This window comes from Lissotriton vulgaris, chromosome 12 (genome assembly GCF_964263255.1).
Source record: "Lissotriton vulgaris chromosome 12, aLisVul1.2, whole genome shotgun sequence".
NCBI classification, from domain to species: Eukaryota; Metazoa; Chordata; class Amphibia; order Caudata; family Salamandridae; genus Lissotriton; species Lissotriton vulgaris.
Window position 1 is genome coordinate 48,470,586 of NC_141700.1, and position 19,090 is coordinate 48,489,675.

Here is a 19,090-nt window from a genome sequence, read left to right on the forward strand (position 1 = left end):
TGCGCGACCGGAGCATCAAAAAAAGTGATGTTCTGGCGATGCAAGCCTCTCATAAATAAGCCTAAAATATTTGTACGTTTTTTAGGTATTTCACCTTCAGGTATCTACATATAAAATAATGGGCAGTGTAAATGAAAAATAAATAAAATAAGTTATTGCTCAGTGGGAAATGCACTGTAGTACATTATGAAACATCTATTAGTTAATGCACTGTAGAGGTCTCTGTGTAACCAGAGACCCACAGAATTAAATCTTGATTGGTGCAGTGGAGAATGGTGATGTGTATTTTTAGTGCTACAAAGTCACAGCTTGTGACAGAAAGCACTGTGAATATGCAAGTCAATTTTTTATACTTGCATCACACACAGGCTAAGATACAATGCTGCAAAATGTGTGAATTGTTTTACAATAAAACGGTGATTTCAAAATGTAGGTTTTAATAATACCAGACCATATGTAATGCAGTTAAAATTAAAAGAAAGAACCAGCCCTTAACTCTTTACACTTCAGCTAAAAAAACACACATCTTTGTCTTCACAAAGAGCCAGAACTGCTCCCAAGCATCCTTTACACTTGCAGATTATCAGCGCATTTGCCTTTCATTCAGGCAAGCAGCTGATAACGATCTCAATTAGCCAGCCCAGGATGCAGACGGCTTTCTTTTTACTGGGACAACTGAAACTGGGGAATCTGCGACCCCCTTCCTAGGACTCCAGGACCCCCCCTGGGGGTCGCGCCCCACAGTTTGAAGACCTCTGTTATATATAGACACATATGCACCTATAAGTCACTCTTATAGCAGGCCTTAACAATCCTGAAGGCAGAGTGCTTGGTTTTATGTGAGATGGTGCTCTAGCATGAGCTGAGCCTGTCTGCAGCTTTCGGAACCATGTCCTTATAGCTGTTCTATGATATAGCCATACCATATACTCTTAAATGCATTATAATCCTCGCGGTTAATGCTAACATTGGTTTGGCTTTATCAAAACATGTCGTGTAAGGTGTCATACGCTTTGGAATACTACCCCCTCGACCAGTTCTGGCGACAGGCGTAGCATTCCACCCTTCTAGAGGGAGAAGACATGTTGTTCCTGTTAATCCCGGTTAAAGTTAACCAGAGCCTCAGCATCACAAAATGGATGCTGCTGCCACAGACACAAGTCTGACCTCCTGCTGCTGGGAGTCCTTCCAGCGAGGGAGGCCTGGACACATGGTTTCCTGTCTTGGGAGGTGCCAGCACCACCCCAGACAGGCCATAGTGTATTGGTGCAGGAAGGGCTGAACGAAATGAGACACTGCCTGGGGCACACAAGGTGCTCCATGCATACCCCGGTTCAAACCAATTGCTGGGGCACTCCAGCCCCAGCTCTGGCGCGAAACTGGACAAAGGGAAAGGGGTGTAACCACCCCCTTCCCTGGTCCCACCCATAGGAGGGACCTAGCAGGTAATCCAGCCCCTTTAATCAGTATAAAGCTAGGAGCAGAGTCTAGAGACTTCAGATTATCCTGAACTGAAACTTGAAACGAACCTATGGACCTTCGACAGTCCACTGCAACTAGAAGAGTGAAGAATCTCCCCTTTGGTCAAGGAGTGACCACCCTGTGCAAACAGGCACCAACAGCGACTTGCTAGTTTGCTTTGTCGACGCTCCTGCCGGAACCCGAGCACAGAGCCAGACAGGAACTGGACTTCCAGACTTCTCTGACCCAACCCACATTTGCAGCAGAGCTGAGACCCGTGGAGGCGACGAGAGACGTGGGACCGGACATCTTGAAAAACCTACTTATTGCTAATTGCGCAGCTTCTGAGGCACCCTCAAAGTTGCGCATTGGGGATTGAGAAGCCCCAGCCCCGAGCCACATTTGACCCGACGCACAGCCCTCCACACTCCACGAGTGCCACGTGGAGCCTGCTGTTGCTTTTGAGCTCAAAGCGCCTTTCCGGTAACTTGCCCGTTGGCTAGTGGCCTCTGTGAAGGCGAACCTTTGAATCTACACCGCTGGTCTGGTTGTTCCAGGCTTACGCCTGCTTCCCTGAAAAGGAGAAGCCCCCCAGACCTTGCTGGTCTGACTCAAAGCTAATATTCAATTCCTGCATGGGTTGTATTTGCCAAGGCTCGTTGGGTCCAATCCGGGTCCCGACACCGCAGACATCTAGATCCATCGTGGGACAGCTCGATTCCAGCGCCTGGTCGTCGTCGATGCCTCCTGGACCTCGTGGCTGCAGAGACAAGCTTCACGACATCACCTGATTGCTTCACATCGCCTGGTTCCTTCCTGGTCACTGGCTAGTGACCCAGACTCTGTCCCCTCTGCTTTCAGGTACTCTTCATCCTCAATCCAACCGGACACTTATCTCCTGGTTGCCTGCAGGATCTTTTTACAGGTCTCCATAGGATTCAGCGACGAAACCCGACAACTTGGCACCTATGCACCCGGCTCCTGTGGGTGAGGTAACGCGGGTACTCCGGTGCTCCTGTGGGTACTGACTATCCAAGTGTCCTAGTTTATCCAGAAGTGTCCTAAATCAACTAGTTACTGACTCTTACAATTCCATTGTATCCCTATGGTAACTCGCGTGTGTGAAGACACTGCACATGCTTCCCATGGGCCTCCTGCTTCCTAACCTTTGGTAGTTCAGTGTAGCCCCAGCGATTCCCTTGGCCCTAGGCCTACTCCCTGTTCGTGATGTGGTTCTTAAACCACTATTTTAGTATATGGTTTGCAACGCCCCTAGGGCTCAACTGTATTTTGTGCAACTTATTGTATGATAATTAAGTATCTTGTTATGTGCTTTGGCCTCTGAGCTCATAAAGAGTTCAGAGGGGTTGTGTTAGTAATAAATACATATATATTTTATATATAACCTGTGTGGTGTCCTTTCATTTGGTATTCAAGGGGTTACATATGGTAAAACAGCTGGCTTCACATGCTCTCTGAAGTTTTAGCCTAAGACTGCTTTGTCCATGCTACCACTAGGATAGCTGGTCTATAAGGTTGACTTTACAACTATCACCATAAGGGTTGTTTGGACTGATACAGGGTGCCCACTAGAATAGTGGACATCACATATCAGGCCAACTTCTCACATGGTGCAAGCTAAAATGGCCTCCAGATGAGAGCCCATGCACTTATTTTCTTTTACCAATGAAGTACTGGGTAAAAGATGGGTTATTAGCTTAGCTGTTCTTTGTCGAGTGCACACACCGCCTTAGTGGTTTCATGGCGCTAGAAGCCTAAACACAATTGAGACAGAGGACTGCAACTAACAGAAGGAAAAGGCAAGATTTTGCTGAAACCATCTCCCTCCTCGTCTGCATGGTTTTATAAATCAAGGGAAACATAAAATCTTCTGATTCGAATTGTAAAAACAGAATTGAAGTCTATCCTACTCCACTCAACTGAGCACATAAATCGCACCTAGTGGGGTTCACTGGTCAAGGAAATGGAAGAATTTGGAAACTGCAGGATGGCTCTGAAGAGTCAGTGAATGCGTACATTCATTTCAGGAATCTATGTTTGAGCCCATGGTAACAGGTTTGAATGCTATCAGGTTCACCCATTCTTTCATCATTCAGAGGTTACAAATTGACCACCTTTGAGTTAGGTAACAAAAATGGCTTGCTATGTGGGCCTCTGTGTGCTATGACGGCCTCGGGAGAAGGTGCACTTTGCAAATATACACAGTATTATGAACAAATTTATTTTGGAGGAAAGAAATGCCTATAAGAAATCAATTGTGAATGTCGCATTTTTCTAATCTTGGGACAAAGCAAAAAATTCAAATGCATACAGAACACCTGTCTAAAGGCAGGCAAACAGGCCAAAGTGACCATCTTTGTGACTAACACAGTTATGCACACTGGCTGCAATATGCATACTATACAGACAAAAGTGTCTGATGAGGCAAAAATATGGCTCAAACTGTGTGTTTTATTCTAAAGTAAAACAAAGGTATTGTACAAGTAAGTATATGTATCTGGTTTTTTAGGTCTCGCACCTGCGACGCATCGCGAAGAGATGTCGCAGCGAGGCCTATTGTCGGCGGTTCTGCTTACAAGGAGCCAAGGGAGACAAGAGATGGGCACGAGCAGCCTGGCGGAATCGGATCACCATCTCCTGTCTCCCTTTTAGCTCCTTGTAAGCAGACACACACGAGTGCACACACAGAGATACACACACGCACGAGCGCACATAGAGACACACACACCCCCGCCACCGCTGCGCGCACACACACAGACGCACGCACACAGACACACATCCCCCCCCCACACTCATCGGGCTCTTTCCGCGTGTTCAGTGTCCCTCTCTCCCTCGGCAGCCAGTGGGTCAGTCTCGGCATGGGGGCTCCCCAGTGCTATCCGCTTGTCTTCACCCGGGACCCCTACTGGGACCCGGGACTTCGGCTGCCGCACTTCGCTTTGGCGCCGGGGCTCCCTCTCCATAACAAATAGCGCGCATGAGCGGGCATCCCCCGCCCTCTCAGTCACAGCCCGGTACTGAGCTCCTTTCGGTTTCGCTGTCTTCTGTGTTCGCTGGCAGCCTGTTCCTCCTGCCCAAGTCGCACACCGGACAAAAAGTGTGTTACCCGGGCTTTCTATACATGCCAATGGATCGGTGCAGATGAGACGGTGTGCACATAGCACGCCATTGATAATTATTCAGCTGCAAGAAGCTCCTTCGAGGAGGAGGACATGGCACTCGGTAATAAGAACACAGGCGGCAGATGTCCCTACAGAAGAAGGCTGTAAGTCTGACTTTTTACGAATCTCACTAAAGCGGCAGAGTTCGCATGGGCTACCCGTTTATTTTCTGTGTTTTTAACCCATGCACGTGTAGCCAACAGCATAGTGGCGGGAGTGCAGGGTACAGTAGCTTTCTGGACCTGTTTCCTGGTCTGGAACTGGAAGTGTCCTTGATGTTACAAAGTTGTTTTCACAAAGCGCTTGTTGCTGAGGCCACTACAGAAGGCAATTAAAAGCGAAATACGCCTCATTTAATGTTTGGCACTTTATTGACTGTTTGTTTACTTTATGCGACTAACCGTTGCGCCACGTGGCACCGGAGTTCTTCAGTGAGCTTAGTTATGAGTTGTGATAAGAATAATAAAGAGATACTTTGTTTGTCTTTGCGTCTGTTTGACGGCCGACAGCGCAATCGTATACAAGCAATACGTTTATGTATTTTCAAGAGGGGGCAACAAACGCGTTCCTTATCGTGTGATTTTTAACATATATAAATGTAGACTGTTTTTGCATATGTGGGAATAAATATGAAATGTGTCTCAAACTATGTTTTATGTCTGTATATGGAATTTGTGTATGTACAGTGTATATGCGCCTGTGTGTTTGTGCACGTGTGTGTGCGGGTTTCTTCATGTGTAAATGTCTGTCTGCACATTGTGTGTGTCTGACTGAGTGCATGTGCGTGTCAGCTCGTCCGTCTGCATTTCTCTGAATATGTGTCTACGTGTTGAGTATCAGTGTGAGAGTGTGTATTGTGTGTGTATGTCCGCCTGTGTGTGAATATATGTGCGTGCATGGGAGGGAGGGAGGAACGGCACACATTGCACGAGGGCTGTTGAGACGCCGTTGTGCCCCGAGAGGAATGCACTATCCCGGGACACAGTCTAGTCATTAAAAGCATATTTAAAGTCCGCTGTGTGGATGCGCACCTCGCCATCGGTGCTGGGGCAGCGGGGCTTGAACATCAACTGCCGCCCGGCACGGAGTCTCCGGAGAGGATTGTTAATACTGGAAAAGGTCTTGTTTATGGCCTGTAAAATAGCTCGGTAAAGTCGCACTTCATGAGCAATACAGGACTGAGCTTAAAACCCAGCAAAGTCAAATCCGCTTTTCATGCTTCCGAGGGCGACAAATCAAATATTATTAAATTAGAGAATGTAAACCGGAAATGTATAATGCTTGGACCCGGCACTGTGGTATGAAGCACTACACAATGTAACCGATTATATTTCTCCCAAAACATAATTAATTGAAAAGCGGCAATTGAATATTGGAAGCTGGGTAAAACATAGCCCACTACAGTGACTATACACCATAAAGGTCTACAAAGGCTTAAAGACGCGGCTCCAAATTTAGACAGTGCTGGCTTAGGATTTTATCTTCTCAAATGAAAAAAAAATATGTGCCATTGACTTCAGTAATGAAATGTGTTTGCTTTATGTACAATGAGAACCTTGAGTATTTTAAGTGCCCTTAATAAATCGTCGATATCGTTACAGTGGTAGAAGTCAGCCCTGTATAATTGACGTTGCCCGCTACGGGAAACTTTTTATCATCAGAGCTAGCCATACGCAGAACAAGGGGTGGGGACTTTTCTGTAACTACACGCACAAATCTACCTCTGTGGAAGCCACGAGACCCGTCTCAAACCAGTTCATCAAGACTTTGCGTTTACTAAGCCGATAATGAAACAAGCATTTCCAATGCAATAGGTATCGCATTTGCGAGAGTTTAAACTATTGGCATTGTAAATAACAATGCCTTTTATTAATATAAATAAAAGGCAATGTCATTTACAATGGCAATAGCTCAAACTCGTGTAAATGCGAGACCTATTGCATTGCAAATGCTTGTTTTATCTGACTTCAACGTTTTAGCTGCCTTGAGCACGTCATCACAACCAACTTTCCTGTTTACGTTTTTCAAAAACTCTCTCGCCTCTGGGCAAGGAGGTGCTAGGGGGTCGTAGAAGATAGCCATCCCCTGAACCTTTGTGAAGGCAGTAGTGACATGCGGAGCAGAAAAAACAGGGCAGCTGTAGATTTCTTTGCATTTTTCTTTTTTGGCAGTGGGGGAGGGGGGTGTAATAATTGGATTATTGGCTGACGGGGGTGCAACTACTCTAGCAGCAACCACAACCCTTGTCACTGTGAAGTCAGAAGCAACCCCATGCTCAACCTTATGGTAGCTTGGCACAGAGCAGTCAGGCTTAACTCAGAGGCAATGTGTAAAGTATTTATGCGCAAATCACACATTAATAAAGTGACACACAACATAAGAGAACTCCCACACAGATTTAGAAAATATAGAGTATTTTTTTTATTTTTATTTAAAACCAAAACGCCAAAATTCCAATTAGCACAACCGGAGATATGTAATTTTAAAGATTTAAGTGAAAAGAACGTAAAAAATCACAATGTGCCAATTGTGGTTATCTGGTTACACCAAACTGGGACAAAGACACACATTCAAGTTGAACACAATTGTGAGCCGGTCAGCTACAGGGACTAAGTTAGGCCCACTGAACAAGAGTACCTTAAAACCTATTTGCAGAGCGTTGCGAGATCCCACGTTGGGGATGCATTGTGAAGCCAAAACAATACGAGGTCTGGTAGGGTGAGGAGCTGCACAATGGCAGCTCTGGGAAGCTGCGAAGCTCTTACGCAAAGTCCTGAGTCGTCATGGAAGATGCGTCACACATTAGCTGGTTCTAAAGAAGTTGCTGGGCGTGCGATGCGAAGTCCTGCATCCATCGTCGTTGAGGGTGCAGTCGTGTTTTTCAGCCATCAAAGATTTACATCATTTTTCTGGTTTACCTTTACCAGAGAAAGTTTATTTCTGCACCACAAAATACATATTACATTATTGTATAACTAACTTTTGTTGAGCATTTCCATGCACAATGGCAATTATTTGCAGACTCTAGCTCTGCAAGTTTACCTTTTTCAGAGCGTTTCTATGCACATTGTTATAAGTCACAACAGCCCGGTTTGCTGCATAGTATATTCCGATGCAGTAGCATTTTTACTGTTAAATAAGGCTGCATAAAGTACCGCAAAAGTCACAAGTTTCCCAGACGAGGGGAAGAGCGTAGTAACTTTGTAGGCCATCTTGATGTTTGCAAAAAGTAATACATTAATATACTTAGCAACACCCCATGTGCTCAGAGCACCGGCCACATCAGAAGCCTTGATTCTCGAGACCTATTGAGCATCTAAAAAAAAAAAGTTTATATTTGTACATTTTCTTTTACAACTTTGGAAACGAACAATGCCCAAGCTATCAAAGGGTCTCTCGAGTCCTTCCACCAGTTAGAACAGATCCACTTATTCATCAAACCATTCTCTCCCTCTGCTGGCCCTGGAAACAATAAACACATTGAATGTTAATGATTGCAGTTCTTAGATTTGCCAACACCTCGGAATGAAGGTATGTGAACTATTCCCATCTAAGCAGCTTTCCTAAAATGTTTTAAATATTCCATATTTCTTTTTGGTTTCCTGGCTTGGAGCAGCTCAGAAACATCAAATGGGTAGGTATGATTTGCATCCCAGCCTAGAAACTGTTTGAAGCCATCTGTTTCTTTGTAAAGGGGCAGCAGCCTTGAACCTGAATGTATTCGACTCCATCCCAGTTTGCTAAATATTACATATCGTTAATTTCTTTCTACAAGAAAAAGTAACTCTAGCCAAGGAACAGAATTCAAATCAAAATATCAAACTGCTAGTTATCACTTAGCTTTTCATTCATCCATTTTTGTAACACTAATGAGAAGCAGAACTCCCAGAATTAATGGCCACATAATCCCCAGTCACATGGAGCATCTGAATAGCACTGCGTGAACTTTAGTTACTGAAATAAATAAAGAAGTGTACAACCATTCAGAGGAGGGTGAGGGAGAGTGAGAAGGAGGCTTCTGGAGTGGTTCTGGGTGGTTCATATCAGATAGCATCCTGAGACTTACAGATTCTTGAAAAGGAGCTTAACATGCTATTCTGGTCTTTCACTGACTGGGCGATAAGGTGGTCTGTTGTCTCCCCATTCTTGATTGGCAGAGGAAATAGCGGCAACACCCGGTAGCCAGGGTGCAACCCATATTTGATTAGTACATGTCAGAGGTTAGCTGGCCAATGTTAGGAGGGGACAAAAACACAAAGGGCAAAAAAAAAAAACCTTCATCATATCCTGATTGAGCAAGTCAGTAAACTCTGGATATAGGAAAGATACAAGAGCCAGGCAAAGGACTCCATACTAGAATCGAGGAGAAAGTTCAATTGTAATGAGCAAAAATCAGAGAGAAAAATGGTAAAAAAGTGGGGATGCATTTTTCACTTGGAAAGGGTTCCTGATACAAGATGCTTACAGTAAGTGCCTTTACAGGAAAAGACTCGGCATCATCTCGGATTGGGAAACTGTTAACATTCAATTGGGAAAATTACCATCTTAGAACGGACACACTTTAAGACTTGGCAACACCCCTTTTCTAAGAACTTTGGCGTTCATATGGCAAACCTAAAGCAGCCCAAATTCGGCATTTTTTGACCAGCACTGCATTTCATGGTCTTGCTGATGCCCAGTACTTAAGGTGGCTCATACATCGTCTCTACGGGGTCCCAGCTTAGACATACTAGATATCAGGGTGTGCGTGTGCTCACCCACAAGCGAAGCATGGCATCTTAGAACACCACCCCTCTCCCTCCTCTTCAACCTGTGAGGTCTTGCCTCCCTTCTCAGCACAGATTTAACAATGTATGTCGATCCAATCCATTTAGTTTTTCCAAGTCCCCAAATTACAAAAATTAACTATTGGTTGAAGACGAATAGCAGACCTGTGCCTGAGGCAAAACTTTTATTTACTTAGAAAATTATTTGATTGTAAACGCAAAATTGAAGAAAAAAAATCCCATCCGATAAATATGGTAATAGAATACATTTAGAAACTATTGTGATTTTCAAAAATGAATAATACAGTCAGGAATTTAAAACAAAAATAATACAATGTCAGTTCAATAACATTTCTGTAAATTAATCCATTAGATTTTTGGCCGAATTGGCAATAAGTATAAGAAGACAATATAAACACAAAAAATTGATAGAAGCTTAGAAACTCACTCCCTTTTTTCCAACATCCAATATAGTAATATTTTATACTCGGAAAAAAAGAAACAAATAATATTTTGAAACGTTTTAATCAAATAAACTATTATTGGAACCGCACTGCCTGCTTGGCTCCCAAGTTACAAACCACATAAAAAATAGGCACCGGAATAACTATGCATCTTAATGCTACAGTGGCTTGTAAAACTCACTGTACTCCCACCCTGCCTCACAACTAGGGATGTGGAAATTCATATGGAAGAAGGCAGCACGGACCACTGACCCCCACACAACCCTCACACCACTCCTTCACACATCAGTAACTATACACATAGGAAGTAAAAAATGTCATAGTCAAGCAGAACACACACATATTCCAACGAAAACCCTAAAAAAAAAAACACTTCCATAAAGGTTCCCACTGGTACACGCCAATTTTGGCTCTGTGTTTCCAAGCAAAGCTCGGTATGTATGTATGTATGTATAAACCATTTTATAGCGCGCTCCGTTACTAGAGAGTATCCTGGCGCGGGTACAGGAGAGGCAGACAGTAAGACACACGAGGGAAACTTAACTTACACTCTTAAACAGATGTGTTTTCAGATGTTTTTTAAAATCAACCACTGAAGACATAGAACGTAGCTGGAGAGGAAGAGCATTCCAGGCCCGGGCCCCGATCACTGAGATCGATTGGCCGCCAAGTCTTGCTCGTTTGAAGGGGGGAAGATACAAATTGTACAGGGTGGAGGATCTGAGGGTATGTACAGGGACGTAGCTGGTAAATCTCTTCCTCAGATACTAGGGGCCTTGATCATGGGAGGCACGAAACGCAAGCACCAGTGATTTAAACAGAATGCGTTGAGCAACCGGAAGCCAGTGGAGCGTGCGCATCTCAGAGCGAACGCTCTTCCATCTCGGGATGTTAAATAAGAGTCGGACTGCCGCATTCTGGATAATTTGAAGGCGTTTCACCAGATAGGCCGGGATGCCACTAAACAATGCATTCGCATAATCCAGCCTAGCCAGTATAAGTGCTCTAGCAACCGTCTCCTTAGCATCCCTAGGGAGCAGAGGGAAGAATTTGCGGAGCATTTTCAGGGTAGCAAAACAGGTGCCTGTAAGTTTTTTTATATGGACCTCGAATCTGAGATCCTCTGTGAACCAGATGCCGAGGTTTTTAGCAGGTCTCCCCATCTCTTTCGGGCAGGAAATGTTTGGAGGCCACAGTGTATTTTTGAACGAGGTGGGGAAGGAACCATAAAAAAGTACTTCGGATTTTTCCTCGTTGCATTTCAACTGGGCCTGCGTTAGCCAGCGAAACACACCGGACAAGCACAGATGAACTGCCGATGTGTCCAGATTATCATCCGGCCAGGTAAACAGCAGTTGGGTATCATCTGCATACCCTATTATCTTAGCCCCAAACTGTTCAGCCAAAAAAACCAGGGGGGTTATATAGACATTGAACAGCAGGGGGCTAAGAGTAGACCCCTGCGGAACCCCTGTAAGCAGTGGTTTAGGCTCAGAGGCGTGAGGAGGCATCCAGACCTGCTGAGTCCTGTCGGACAGAAAAGAGGATAGCCAGTCTAGGACAACCCCCCCAATGCCAATGGCCGACAGCCGGCGGAGAAGGAGCTCATAGGGGATGGTATCGAACGCGGCAGAGAGGTCCAATAAAATTAGGACCGCTCTGCCACCTCCGTCCAGACATTCCCGAATTGACTCAGTCATCTCCACCAGCGCCGTCTCAGTGCTATAAGCCGCCCTGAAGCCTGATTGAGCGGGATGGAGGGCATTAGAGGTGTCGACAAAGCTCTCCAGTTGTTGCAGAACTACCTTCTCACAAATTTTCGTAAGTGCCGGAAGAAGGGAGATAGGACGGTAGTTCCCGGGAACCGATGCATCCAATCCAGGTTTCTTCAGAAGCGGCAGCAGCTTGGCCTGTTTCCAAACTGGCGGCACCACCCCAGTGGCCAAGGAAAGGTTGACTATCTGCGTGATCTCAGCGCAGACTGTTTCCGCCACCTCCGACAGCACCCGGGCCGGGCACGGATCGGCTGGGGAGCTAGACTTCAGGGACAGAAGAAGAGGGAGAACGGTACACTCCGCAATTTGCGCAAAGTTCATAAACTGCTGTCCTGGATTTGGACATAGTGAAGGGCCCAAATCAGCAGCTAGGTGATCGGCTGGAAGAGCCGCTAGAAGGCCCTGCTGGATCCTCGTTATTTTTGTAATGAAAAAGGAGGACAGCTCCTCGCACCATTGCGCAGAGGACAGGAGTGGAATAGCGTCGGCCACAGGTGACATAAAACTTTTAACAATAGCAAAGATCTCTCTGCTATTGTTGTCTGCCTTGGCGATGCGCCCTGCATAAAAATTCCCCTTAGCTACCTTGATGGCTGTATAATAGTCTTTCTGGGCGAGCCGTAGAGCGGATTTAGCCTCAGAGCTATATCCACATCTCCACGCTCGTTCTAATTTTTTACACCCCAGTTTCAGCTCTCTCAGTTCGGGAGAGAACCAGGGTTGGGAGGGAGAGCGCCTAGCTCTACACACCGTACTTTGCATAGTAGAGGCGGTAGTCGCCTCTCGAGCCCACTCATTAAACTCACAGACTGCCACGTCCAAACGTGTGTTAAGTTTTGGACGGGTACTGGACAAAGCCTGTCTAAACTCGAGTACATTAATCTTTTGGGGGTGACTGATGTGAGGTGAGAGGCTGGGTTCGGGCATTTCCCACATGAATCTGACCAAATCATGATCAGACCATTTACCAGAGCGAAGAACCTTGGCGAAATCATAAAAAAATCGACCCCCACAAAACAACCAACTATTTTCAAAGGTACCATCCCTTGCAGAAACTGCAGTAACTGCAATAACATTATGGAGGGCAACACCATCACACACCCAATCCGGGGTAATAAAATCAGACTACTGGTTAATGGAACTTGCGACACGAAAAATGTTATCTATATGTTAAAATGCCCATGTGGTAAAGCATATGTGGGACAAACTGAACGCAAGCTCAAAACAAGATTGACTGAGCATAAAAGTAATATAAGAACAAAAGCAGCCAAATCAGCGGTTGCCAATCACTTCATTGAACAAAACCACCAGATTAATCAGATCAGAGCATGCATACTGGAAATTGTGGAAAAAGATGAGGAGAGAGATAATAGAAAGACTTTGCTAAAACGTGAAAACTACTGGATATTTCATCTACAGACTCTGCGCCCCCAGGGGATTAATGAAAGAACTGAATTTGGCTGCTATTTATAAGCTTGTAATGATTATACTAATATGCATTATGTATTTCTGTCTCCATGGTAGATTAACCACAAATATCGTTTAGCTGTGAAATGTTTGTATCGTTTTGAAAAATCACTACAAATTTTGTACTGGCCCTTTAACAAATGCAGGCGCGCCTTTAAAACTCTTGAGTACAACCCACACGCGTCACACGCCAACTTAGTACCGCGCTGATAGCTTCGGTTGCAGCGCTAAGAGAAACTACGTTCCCGTATACCCGGTAAGAAGGAACTGCTGGCAGTTCACTCATATTGTTTTAATCCCAGCATTGAGAGCATTCATTAAGAGTGCTCGCGCACGCATGTAAACATAGCGCTTCGGGAACTGTTATCTAAACAACCATGCCGCATTATGCTTAACGATTTGAGCTCATTTAAAAGACACGTGAACTTTTTTGAATGGCATTACCCTGAATGTGTATCGTTACATACGGTAGCTACTCAATGCGTTCTGTTAAGCATGAAACTAACCTACTAGGTTCCTCGAATTGAATTACCGGTTCACATACATTGTGTATTTAAGGCTTTGACTATGGATTGCAATACTGAATGTGCATTTAGACACGGGTTGTTTTAAATGGTTGCACCAAAAATGCATGAACTTTAAGTTAACGACGCTAGTTATAAAATGTAAATGATTTACATACTGCTGTTAAAGTATAAATAGTGACAGATACCACTCCTTGTTTCAGAGATTTCCCAGATGAAGGCCAGTGGGCCGAAATGCATTGGAACTAATGGATGGTTGGGAACACATGAACTGTAGCAAAAAATAAATGAATACTGATTATGAACTACTGAATACCTCTATCGAAGTATGAATAAAATACTGCAATGAAAAGGAACTTTAAGCTTGGAACACTTTATTGATTAAAATTCGCTGGTTGATCTAGCACACGAATAATCAGTGCCCTTTGTGACACTAGTGCCGCCCGGTGCTAGTGCGTCTCTTAGTTCATAGCAATACTCCAAAGCAGGGAGTATACAAAGGAGCACGATTCACGCCTTAATCTATAACCTAATATAAAGCTGTGCACAACTATAATCTAAACCTAAGACATAAAACTTTTAACAATAGCAAAGATCTCTCTGCTATTGTTGTCTGCCTTGGCGATGCGCCCTGCATAAAAATTCCCCTTAGCTACCTTGATGGCTGTATAATAGTCTTTCTGGGCGAGCCGTAGAGCGGATTTAGCCTCAGAGCTATATCCACATCTCCACGCTCGTTCTAATTTTTTACACCCCAGTTTCAGCTCTCTCAGTTCGGGAGAGAACCAGGGTTGGGAGGGAGAGCGCCTAGCTCTACACACCGTACTTTGCTTAGTAGAGGCGGTAGTCGCCTCTCGAGCCCACTCATTAAACTCACAGACTGCCACGTCCAAACGTGTGTTAAGTTTTGGACGGGTACTGGACAAAGCCTGTCTAAACTCGAGTACATTAATCTTTTGGGGGTGACTGATGTGAGGTGAGAGGCTGGGTTCGGGCATTTCCCACATGAATCTGACCAAATCATGATCAGACCATGTAGTCTTTTCCACAGTGACCGACTGAATGGGAAAATTAGAACAGACCAGGTCAAGCAAATGACCACCCGCATGCGTTGAACCAGTAACCCATTGATTAAGTTGAGCAAGCTCAAGGATTTCACCAAGTCTTCGATCCACCCAAGGTAAAATGAGGAGAAGTTTTTATCGAAAAATGAAGAACCTCTGCCCCAGCATCCGCAATCGGAGGCTCAGAGGTGAAGCTCCACCCCTCCTTAAAAACAACTGCTACCCCCCCCCCCCCCCTCTACCCAGGGGTCGATCAACCCTAACTATCTTAAAACCCCTGGAGACAGCAAGTTCCACACTGGGAGCGGAAGTGTTAGTCATCCACGTCTCCGTGAGGAACAATACCTCCAACTGGCCATCCCCAAGTAATTCAAATATATCAGCGGCGTGCCTCACCGCAGATCTGGCATTAATCAAACCCGCCCTGATGTTAGGAACAGGGACGTTATTGACTAAATGAGATGAAAGGGAGGGTTGGGGGAAGAAGCCGCAGTGGGGGCAAATAGCCAGAGCACAGTCAGGAACTACCCATGGGCAGGGTAAACCCTTAGCAGGGGGAGCCAGACTCCACAAATCGCAGCGCGAGTACCTGCGTTTCTCTATTGGGGGCATCCCAGAAGGTCGCCGAGCAGCATGGCTGGCCCTGGGCCCGTCCGAGGCACGGACGGGCACAGACGAGCCCTCCTTTGGCGCTCCTTCGGTGCGCAGACGGCGCGCCCGCTGCGCGCGACCGCTGCGCGCCCTATGGGGGACCATTATTTAGCACCCAAGCCCCTCCCCGAGCTGGACCGCTACCTCCCGACCAGCCAGGGACCGGGCCTCACTCAAGATGGCGCCGCCCGACCTGGCCCTCCACTACAATCGGCACAGAACAGCCGCGGTGGAACAGGGCACAGGGGAACTGGGAAACAGTGCAGGAATTAAAAGCGGGTGCAATTAAAATACATACAACACAATTCGTCATTCAATTGAGTGTAAATGAGCAAAAAAGATTTTTAAAATAGCGCTACAGCTATAGTGCAGGAAAGCGAGTGAGCAGAAGAGTTAAACTCGCAGTCTGCCCGTCTTTCTCCGGCAGCGTTTCAGAGTGCTGCCACCAAAATGATCAGCCACCCAGATGTTTTAATTGGTGTTAGCAAAGAGCACTCTTCTCATTGCCTTGTAAACGCAAAGGTAGTTCAAGAGATGTATAGATGTAAAGCACTCACAAATAGACTTAATCCGCGTTTGTCACAATGCTGCTGAAATGGTTTCAGAAGACATTGATGAGGCAATGGTCTGGCTAGGTAGGGCAAGGTATTAGACATACAGAAGTACAGAGCAGTAAAAATACATTTGGTCAGGAACGTGTTTTTGCTCTGCACGGATTTGAAGCATTTGACATACTTGAGAAATGCTGGAGAAAGGGGCTATCGCCACACACATTACTGATCTGCAGATGTATTAAAAAAGTAAAAATAGATCGCTTTCACACTGGAATACATCCTTGCTTGCCTAGCCTACATCCTAAAATCAAGACACAAGCAGACGCAGGGCGTTTGCGTTTCTTCAAATGTCACCTTTTTTGCTTCAGAGAAATCAAGCTAAATAAGAAAGGCCATCAACACCACGACATTCCGAACAAAGGGCTCCCTTTACTGCTGGCCCATTCTTCTGTCATCTCTTTCAGCAAGGGAGGTCACCAACATAAACTTATTCTCTAATTATTGAAATTACCGTAAATATATTGGTTATTGATAACTGCAGTACATTTGTTTCTGCATGCTGTGGCTGTGATGGAAGAGATGATAGGGAAGTTAATGAAGTACTGACAACGGTATTCTTGGCTGCTGGACTCAGTTAAAAAGCAATACTATTTTTATTTTTCAAATGGCTGCCTTACATTAACCATTACTCGGAGACCAGTAAGAATGCCCATGTAATGAAAACTTGGCACAGGAAAAGGTGCTTGGCTCATTAATCAATCACAGGGCAGAGCAATAGAACATCAGCTTGGACCAGCCAGTTCGCCTCTTTTTTTTTCCTTTTTTAAATTAGCTTTGGTTATTTGTTTCGCCTTTTCCAAAATCTTCAAAGAAAAATGTGTTGGGATAAAAAGTTGTTAAATTAAATCACAGTAATTTTTTCCAGATCTTTGGTAAGCTTAGTAAAGATAAGTAGAATGGGATGTTGACAGACAATAACTTTTTGGATACCAAAAACATTAGAAAAATGTGGTGCAGCAGTACAACAGGGTTGGAGGAACTCATGGAAAGAAGCAAAGTAGTACAGAAAAAAGTAGAAAACAAAATCAGTGTGAAGAATTCCTTTGGATTCTGGGACAGCCAGTGGTTACCAGGCAGTGTATGTGGCAAGTACTTCCTATACATCAGATACTGTGCATATAGGAAGGTAAAACAAATCCCATTCAATGTTACATACAGTAGTACATATTTTCAGGACAATTTACACACAACCTCTAGCATGAAGAATGGTACTATTGCACTTCAACTTGATAAACCAAGTAAATCTGTTAGTAAGCTTTGCAGCTAGGTCAAGTAAGACTTACACCAGAAAGTGGTAGTAGGCTTCAAACCCTGATATAATTTGTATATGGGTGTGCGCGCAGGGAAGCGCCTTAGCTACTTATTGGCTTGGAGGCCAAACTTGTACTCATGTCTCACACATGAAGGGGAGGATCAAGTTTAGGTTCTCAAATCGGATGACAGACACCACCTCTTTTCCATTTCCGTTCTGGTCCCCCATGAGAATATGTTGTTACACTTCCTTGAGAAGTACAGTCAATGAAAACACAAAAAAGATTTGACGGTCCTACCATCATGTGGGGACACAAAATAACACCAAACTGTTTTATAGTATTTACTGAAAAGGGTGCAAAAATGGAAAGAGCACTGTGGACTATTATCAGTATTATGCATTGGGAAAGCGATTGTGCGTCTTTGGCAATCTTTGGGTCCCAATCTTTTGCTAAAGTCAATGAGTTACAATGACTAATGATGCCAGAAAACACTACAACCGTATCCTATTCTTCGAGATTCCCATTAGGTCTTGACTCATTAAGGAAAACATGGTCGGCTGAGCCCAGATAGCTGCGATTCTGTCACAAATTAGGACACACTGATACTCGACACCTACAAGTGATGAGGCGTACTGGTCCTAATGCCAAAGTTGTAGGATTCGGTAAAAGGGCTTGAGGAAATCTAGCGCTCAGTGACTTGTAGGGATGGGGGCGGGTGGTGTGGAGAAGCAGATAACTGCAATAACAGTTGACGCGGGACCAGTGGCAACTACTACGGGCCTCAAAAGTTGTGTTTAATGTTTCACATTTATTAAACATTCACTCATCTCGCCTTTGCCTACAATTGGGCAGATCAACCAAATGTTACAAATTAGGAATCTAAAATAAGAAATGGGAACATTTGAGTTTGTAAAGCGGGTGAGAAACAAACGTCATTAGATTTTGCAGTTCTTTATTTCTCCCCGAGGACAACTCAAATGAATGATTATCCAAGGGAAGCATAGAAGAATGTAGGAAAACAAAAACAAAGAACAACAAAAGGCACATTAATGACACCTTGGAAAGGTTCAGTGCTTTAAATGAGCCGGTACTGTCCGGTACTGAGTACCAGCACTTTTTTATTTTGAGAGGGAGAGTACCTGCACTTCTCAAGAGAGACGTGACACTTTTAATTGTTGAGTACCGGCACTTCTCATAAACAAAGAGGTACTCTGTTACAGGGTTCTTGCACTTATATTTTTCCATTTTAAGCACTGGAAAGGTTGCAAACTGGAGGCTGTGCTGGCATCAGTTAAGACCAGATTGTAGTAAAAAAAGAAAAACTCAAGTTGATGGTAGTGGTCTTTTGCCCCTAAGAAAATTTGAAAAGAGGTGTTTCTCCCACACACTATGACAATAAATGTAAAACAATGTTCCCAGTCTGATACAGTAAACCCTGTTTACATACTTATTTTAAATCACTTACTAATGAATATTAATTAGGTAGGCCACTTTATGCACCCCCTTGTGATTTGCCTCAAAAACAGGGATGGTGGCCTGCAAAGATCAGTAGACCATCACACCTGTATTTTCATTCCCAACTGGAAACTTTCTTTTAAAGGAACCTGTGTTCCCTAAAGGAACCTTTGGTGCATTAAAACGTTTCAAGCTTAGGAAAACATAAGGGGAGAAGGCAGTGGTACTCTGGACCACTCCCTTAACCCCAGTACCCCAACACAATTTCCCAAAGGGGACGCTGTCCCCTTTGAAAAAGGGTTACCACCTTCTTTGAGTAGTTAATAATTTATCAATGGTTTGCGACCACGGTTGAGGTTACAAACATTTGATGCATCTTATTGTGGTTTACGTCCCTTCCTAATTGCATTTTAG